Below are 8,285 nucleotides of genomic sequence, written 5' to 3' on the forward strand. Positions count from 1 at the left end.
GGACCCCAGGAGACCCTTTAGGTCCACAATTCATGGAAATCCAAAGGGCTAAATCTTCCTCCTATACTAACACGGATGCCCACAGCCCAAGTGTCACCATCTAGGAACTAGACTAGATCCTTTCAGGAATGGCTTTTTCAGTTTCCTCCATGGAAGAAGTGGAATTTGAAACATACTTTAAAAGTACAAGCAACTGTGGAGGCAGAAAGGCCATACAGGCAGCAGGGACAGAATGAACAAGGTAGTGGGAGGGAAGCGGGATGGCCTGGTGGAATAACATTATTGATGATACGCAGGCTGGAAATTTTGTTCGGGAGGGCTTTGAATGTCAGTGATCTGATGTGGATGCGGTAGGGACAGGCAAAGGCTTCCCGTCAGCCCCTCTCATTCCACCCATACACTCTGTCTCTATAACTCCATCCTCCCCCACCAATCCATTTCCTCTCAGGGTTTGCCTGTGCTGCTGGCCTGGTCTGGCCATAACTGATACTGAAGCTGACTATTTATAGCATTTGAGGACAGATAGAATGGCAGGGCCAGTTTCCATGACAGCAGGGCTCCTAGAGGGTGACTTCCTCTCTGCTGGGTCCCCACCCATCTCCTCTGGGTCCACCTTCTCTCCAGTTATCTCCAACACTGCTTCCAGTGTTATTCCTTGGGTAGCATCAGGGCTGCTGCTAGGTGAGAACACAGCAGGAGACCAGCTAGCAGTGACAATGCTGGCTCCAGGTACCACCACCATTTCCCCCTGTCCTCCCATCTTCACATTAGGGCACATACCAGGCTGGGGCTCAGCCATCACTACTGGGTAATGTGGGCCTGGGGTCCTCTTCTACCCCCAGGCCCTCCCACCTAGCCTCTGCCTTCAACTCCTACCTACTGACCGCCTGAAGTTGTGAATCCCAGAGGGTAGAAAGAGAAGAGATACAAATGACAGAGGTCTGGAGATAGAAGAGGACAGAAAAAACAATAAAGGTGGGAAAATCACAATGAAGATATCCATTAATACTATCCTAGTCAAACTTAGCTCCTATTTGGAGTCTTCAAAGCATGGTTAAAAAAAAAAAAGAGTTCTTCCATTTGTCAGCTATGAGGATTTGACAAGTCCTTTAGCCTACTAGAGGTATTTCTTGATTGTCTTTTAGTCAACAACTCTTTATTGAATGCTTTCCATTGGCTATACACTGTTCTATGTATTAGAAAATCAACAGCAAACAAAACTGACAAAAATGTCCTCCCTTGTGGAGCTTACATTTTAGTGTAAAGGGCAAACAATAAAATAAATAAGTAAACTATATGGTATGTTTTGTATATGTATGTTTATGTAGGCGCGTATGTGTTTATATAAGTATGTACATGAATATACATATGTATAGGTATGTGTATTTGCATGCATATGTTTTTCTGCCCCAAAGGCCTAAAAGGAAAAATACTCCAGAGCAATATACACACCCAGTACCCATACCTTGGTTTCTAAATGAAAAGGAACCATGACCCCTCAGATAAATTCCAGAATAGGTAGCTGTGGCAGGATAGGTATAAGATGCACCTGAAATAACTTATTATGCATAAAGTAAAACATAACTTAGAAAAGTAAAAAGTGATGGGGGCATGTTAAAGGACACAGAAGCCTGCTTCAGGGGGCTCCCACTGGCGACACGCGCAGCAATTTGAGCACTAAAATAATAAAGAATTGGCCAGGCGCGGTGGCTCACACCTGTAATCCCAGCACTTTGGGAGGCCAAGGCAGGCAGATCACCTGAGGTCAGGAGTTTGAGACCAGCTTGGCCAACATGGTGAAACCCTGTCTCTACCAAAAATTCAAAAATTAGCCGGGTATGGTAGCACATGTCTGTAATCCCAGCTACTTGGGAAGCTGAGGCAGGAGAATTGCTTGAACCCCGGTCGGCAGAGGTTGCAGTGAGCCGAAATCATGCCACTGCACTCCAGCCTGGGCAACAGAGCGAGACTCCATCTCAAATAATAATAAGAACAAGAAGAAATTATAACCCATTAGAGAAAATAAGAATCCACAAGTCCACACAGATAATAAATTGATGAATGGATGGGTGGATGAGTGAAAAGCAAAGGTTCTTGATTACAGTAGAACCAATATGCCAACTAATAAATGTAGGGGGAGTGCAGGAGTTTCAAAAACATCATTTTGCAACCATAGTAGTAAAGATTATTTAGGCAGGAATCATCACTGGATGCAAAATCTAGGGTGAGTTTGATGATGAGCTGGATTCTTGTATGGTCTTAAATATCTCCCTACAGATTGCTTATTTGATGCAAAGGAAAAAACAACAATGATGTGTCTTAGTCTGTTGGGGCTGCTCTAACAAAAATACCATAGACTGTTTAGCTTATAAACAAAGGAAATTTATTTTTCACAGTTCTGGAGGCTGAGTAGTCCAAGATCAAGGCACTAGGGGATTATCATGTAAGGGTCCACTTTCTCATACATAGCATCTTCTTGCCGTGTCCTCAAATGGTGGAAGAGGCGAACAAGCTCCCTTGGGCCTCTTTTACAAGGGCACTAATTCCATGATAAGGATGGAGCTGCCAGGCGTGGTGGCTCACACCTGTAATTCCACCACTTTGGGAGGCTGAGGCAGGCGGATCACGAGGTCAGGAGTTCGAGACCAACCTGACCAACATGTTGAAACCCCATCTCTACTAAAAATCCAAAAATTTGCCAGGCATGGTGGTGCACACCTGTAATCCCAGCTCAGGAGGCTGAGGCAGGAGAATCGCTTGAACCCGGGAGATGGAGGTTGCAGTGAGCTGAGATCACGTCACTGCACTCCAACCTGGGTGACAGAGCGAGACTCCATCTCAAAAAAAAAAAAAAAAAAGAAAAAAGAAAAAAAAATGGATGGAGCCTTTATGATCTAATCATCTCCCAAAGGCCCCACTTGGGGGGTTAGATTTCAACATATGAACTTTGAGGGGGGACACAACATTCTTTCTGTCTTAGTCTGTTTGTACTGCTATAGCACAATACCTGAGACTAGGTAATTTATAAAGAACAGAAATTTATTTTCTCACAGTTCTGAAGGCTGAGGGGGAGAAACACTATGTCCTTACATGGCAGAAGGCCAAGAGAACCACACTCTGTGTGAAGCCTCTTTTATAAGGGCCTTAATCTCATTCATGAGGGAAGGCGCCTCATAACCTAATCACTTATTAAAGGCCCCATCTCTTAATACTGTCACACTGGCCATTAAGTTTCAACACCTGAGTTTGGGAGGGGACACATTCAAACCATAGCATGGACTATAGTATGATACATGGCAAATTCCAACAGTACCTTACCAGGAGATCAAAATTAACATCCCCAGTGAGGGGCAGAAGAACATCGTGTAACTCAGATATGATACTTTGATAAGGACACACCTCATACGTTACCTTCCAGGAAGGAATGCATAACCTGAATCTAATCATAGGGAAATATCAGACAACCCCCTATTAATAAAACTGAGTGTGGGTGGAACTATAGTCTTCAAAAAGACAATGTCCTGAGACAAAGAAAGGCTGTAGCTATGTTTCAGATTAAAGGAGAATAGGCTGGGCACAGTGGCTTAGTCCTGTGATCCCAGCACTTTGGGAGGCCAAGGCAGGCAGATCACTTGAGCCCAGGAGTTCAAGGCCAGCCTGACCAACTTGGCAAAACCCTGTCTCCACTAAAAATACAAAAATGAGCTGGATGTGGTGGCACATACCTGTAGTCCCAGCTACTCAGGAGGCTGAGGTGGGAGGATCACTTGAGCCTAGGAGGTTGAGGCAGCAATGAGCAGAAATCGTGCCAAGCATTGCTTAAGTTCAGGAGTTCGAGACCAGCCTGGCCAGCATGGTGAAACCCTGTCTCTACTGAAAATACGAAAATTAGTCAGGAGTGGTAGCAGGGGCTGTAGTCCTGGCTACTTAGGAGGCTGAGGCAGGAGAATTGCTTGAACCTGGGAGACGGAGGTTGCAGTGAGCTGAGATCTCCCAACTACACTCCAGCCTGGGTGACAGAGCAAGACTCCATCTCAAAAAACAAAAAAACAGACGTTATTGGATCAATTGATGAAATTGGAAACAGATGGAGGATTAGATAAAAGTATTGTATCAATGTTAAATTTACTGGTTGATAACTGGACTGTGGTTATGTAAGATAGTATCTCTATCCTTAGGAAATTCACACTGAAGTATTTAGAGATAAAGTGCCACAATATGTATAATTTATTCTCAAATGGTTCAGAAAAATGTTTGTGTATGCGAGTGTGTGTGTTGAGGTCAGGATGGGCATAGGGAGTAAATGAAGCAAATGGGATAAAATGTTAACAAAAGGGGGATCTTGGTAAAGGACATATGGATGCTCTTTGTACCGTCCTTATTCTTGTAACTTTTCTGTAGTCTTGAATTTATTCCCAAACAAAATGTTTTTTATTATTTTTTATTTTTTTGAGGCAGAGTCTCACTCTCTCCCATGCTGGAGTACAGTGGTACAATCTTGGCTTACTGCAACCTCCACCTCCCAGGTTCAAGCAATTCTCGTGCCTCAGCCTCCCAAGTAGCTGGGACCTACAGGTGTACACCACAATGCCTGGCTAATTTTTGTATTTTTAGTAGAGATAAGGTTTTGCCATGTTGGCCAGGCTGGTATCGTACCCCTGACCTCAAGTGATCCACCTGCCTCATAGACACTGCGCCCAGCCCATTATTTATATACATATATATAATTATAAAAGGAATTATAACCCACTGGAGAAAATAAAAATCCGTAATGCATACAGATAATAAATAAATAGGCCAGGCGCAGTGGCTTACGACTGTAATCCCAGCACTTTGGGAGGCTGAAGCAGGTGAATCACGAAGTCAGGAGATCAAGACCATCCTGGCTAACATGATGAAACCCCGTCTCTACTAAAAATACAAAAGATTAGCCAGACGTGGTGGTATGAGCCTGTAGTCCCAGCTACTTGGGAGGATGAGGCAGGAGAATCACTTGAACCTCTGAGGCAGAGGTTGTAGTGAGCCAAGATCATGCCACCGCACTCCAGCCTGGGCGACAGGGCAAGACTCTGTCTCAAAAAATATAAATAAATAAATAAATGGATGGATGCATGAGTGGGTGGTTGGATGGATGGGAAGCAAGGATTCTTGCTTACAGTAGAACTATAAATACCAACTGATAAATGTAGGGGAAGTGCAAGAGTTTCAAAAATATCATTTTGCAACCATGATATATTTTATATATATAATATATATTAAGTATATAATATATAATATATATTTATGTATTATATAGTATATATTTTATATATTCATATAATATGCATTATATATAATATATGTTATATATACAATATAATATATTATATACATTATATAATATAGTTATGAAAGGAATTATATATAATTATGAAAGGAATTATAACCCACTGGAGAAAATAAAAATCCGCAATCCATACAGATAATAAATAAATAGTCTGGGCATATATATACATATATAAAATATATAAACATATATAAAATATATAAATATATATTATAAATATATAAATATATATTTTATGTATATATAAATAAATATATATATATATTTTTTTTTTTGAGACCGAGTCTCTCTGTGTTGCCCAGGCTGGAGTGCAGTGGTACAATCTTGGTTCACTGCAACCTCCGCCTCCCGGGTTCAAGCAATTCTCCCGCCTCAGCCTCCCAAGTAGCTGGGATTACAGGCACGTACCACCACGCCTGGCTAATTTTTGTAATTTTAGTAGAGACAGGGTTTCACCATATTGGTCAGGCTGCTCTCGAACTCCTGACCTCAGGTGATCCACCCACCTCGGCCTCCCAAAGTGCTGGGATTACAGGCATGAGCCACCACACTTGGTCGATTATATATATATATTATATATAAAACATATATAATGTTATCATATATAATTATTAGAGACAGAATCTAGCTGTGTCACCCAGGCTGGAGTGCATTGGCACAATCTTGGCTCACTGCAGCTGCAGCCTCAACCTCCTAGGCTCAAGTGATCCTCCTGCCTCAGGTAGGACTGCAGGTGCATGCCACCATGCCTGGCTCAAATAAAATGTTTTCTAAAAAAAAAAAGAAAAGAAAAAACTCTCTCTCTCTATATATGTGTGTGTGTGTATATATATGTGTGTGTGTGTATAAAACTATGTACATATATATATGGTACAACAGATGCTGTTATGTTCTATGGAAGCAGGGTCAAAAATAAAGCAAATGCCAACAATAAGAGTAATGAAAGAAGACTTCTCCAGGAAAGTGATTTAAGGAAAGACTGAATAAGGTGAATGAGCAATCCATGGAGATATCTGGAAGACGAGCAGTCCATGTGCAGGAAATAATAAGCTCAAAGACAGGAACAAGCCTGGAGCATTCACCAGCAAGATGGCCAGTGGGGCAGGAGCTGAGGGAGTGAGGGAAAGAGTGGGGAAGATGAAGTCAGAGAAATAACAGAGAGTCTGAATGGGCAGCGCCTCGTGGGCATTTGAGAAGCACCAGGAGTAGGAGGGAAGGTCATGAGGGCTTTGTGCAGAAGATGAACATGGCCTGACTTACATTTTCAGCACTCTGATTGCTGTGTTGAAAACAGATGGAGGAGGCAAGCCGCAGAAGCAGGGGAGCAGTAACCGGCTGTTGTCATCGTCCAGGCAAGAGCTGATGACTGGCTTGGGCCCAGGGTGGGAGTCAAGGAGTTTGCAGCAGTGCTCGGATCCTGGCTATATTTTAAAGCATCTGCTGAGGGATAGGAGGTAAGGTATAGGAGGGATGTTTGAGGATGAGTCATGTTTTTTGGCCTGAACAGCAGCTACAGGATGGAATTGCCATTAACTGAAAGGGGGAAGCAGCAGCTTTTGGGGATACTGCTGAGTTTAGGAATTTAGTTTTGGATATATTTAAGTTTCAGGCACCCATGAGATATTTCAGTGGAGATGTAGAGCAGGCAGTTGTATATAGGAGTCTGGATTCCAGGGGAGAGTCCAGGCAAGAGATCAGCATATAGAGGACATTCAGACACAAGAGTGGATGAGGGCACCAGGGAGTAGGGAAAAAAGGTGGAGGCCAAGGGTGGAGCCTGGGAAATGAGGAGGAACTAACAAAGGACACTGAGAAGGAGCAGGGAGAACCTAGAGAGGGTGCATCTGCAAGCAGGTGAAGAAAGCCTCTGCAGGAGGCAGGAAAAGTCAAGTGTCCTAAATGCTGCTGAAAAGTCAAGGAAGTTGAGAACTGAAAGTCAAGCACGGGGTTTAATACTGGGAAGGTCATTGAGTGTCCTAAGAGAATGGTTTTGTTAAGGCAAGAGGTCAAAATCCTAAACAGAGTGGTTCAAGAGAGGATGAGAGGACCAGAATTGGAGATAGCCAGCATCGACAGCTTTTCTGAGGTGTTTTACCTTAAAGGGAATGAGAGAAATGAGGCAGGAGCTGGAGGAGGAGAAGGAATGAGAGAGGTTTTTCCTTAACTGAAAAAGAGGGGTGTAGACCTTCTCAGCAGGGTCATAGAAAGGCTGCTGTAATTGTATACAGGGCCCTTCATTGTTCTTAGGTAAATGGGGCACTATTGTTACTCTCCTTTATGGCCTGACCCTGCCCTGGGTTGACCTTACAATGCCCAGAGGATTAAAGCTTAACTTCCTACCTGTCACGTTTCTTTTTGCAGCTCTTCTGGAAAGCTTCTCTCTCTTCCTTGATTCCTCCTCTTTCCTTGGTCCCATCTGGGCTTTTTCTCCCATAATTTGCTAAGCATGCCCCCTTTACCACAGCTGCCTTCCTTGACTCCCAATGCCCTGTGTTAAGGACCCGCTCTTCAATTCTCTGGAAACTTTTCAAAAATACTAAAGTTTTGTTCACCTGTAATTGGACTCCCAAACTGAAGGTGACAAGGGCACCTCTAAATCCACAACCATTTTGTGAGTAGGAAGAATTTTATCATAGAAGAAGAGATTTCAGGCAATGGTATCAGTTGAGGGAGGGTGTAAGGTGATTATCAGAGACAGAGAGGCAGGACAAACCCAAGATAATTTTCAAGGAAGAACCGACAGGTCTTGTCAACAGTCAGATGACAAAAATGTAGGTGTCGAAATTCTTAAATACAGCATACTCTTTGATCTAGCAATTCCACTCTAGGAATTTATCTGGAAAAAAAGTAGCCATTCAAAGTGTCAAGAGTATGGAAAAGGATGTTCATTATAGAATTCTCCATAATGGCAAAATATTGAAAACATCCCAAGTATCAATAATAGAGGATTGCTAAATAT

This window comes from Pan troglodytes, chromosome 8 (genome assembly GCF_028858775.2).
Source record: "Pan troglodytes isolate AG18354 chromosome 8, NHGRI_mPanTro3-v2.0_pri, whole genome shotgun sequence".
Lineage (NCBI taxonomy): Eukaryota > Metazoa > Chordata > Mammalia > Primates > Hominidae > Pan > Pan troglodytes.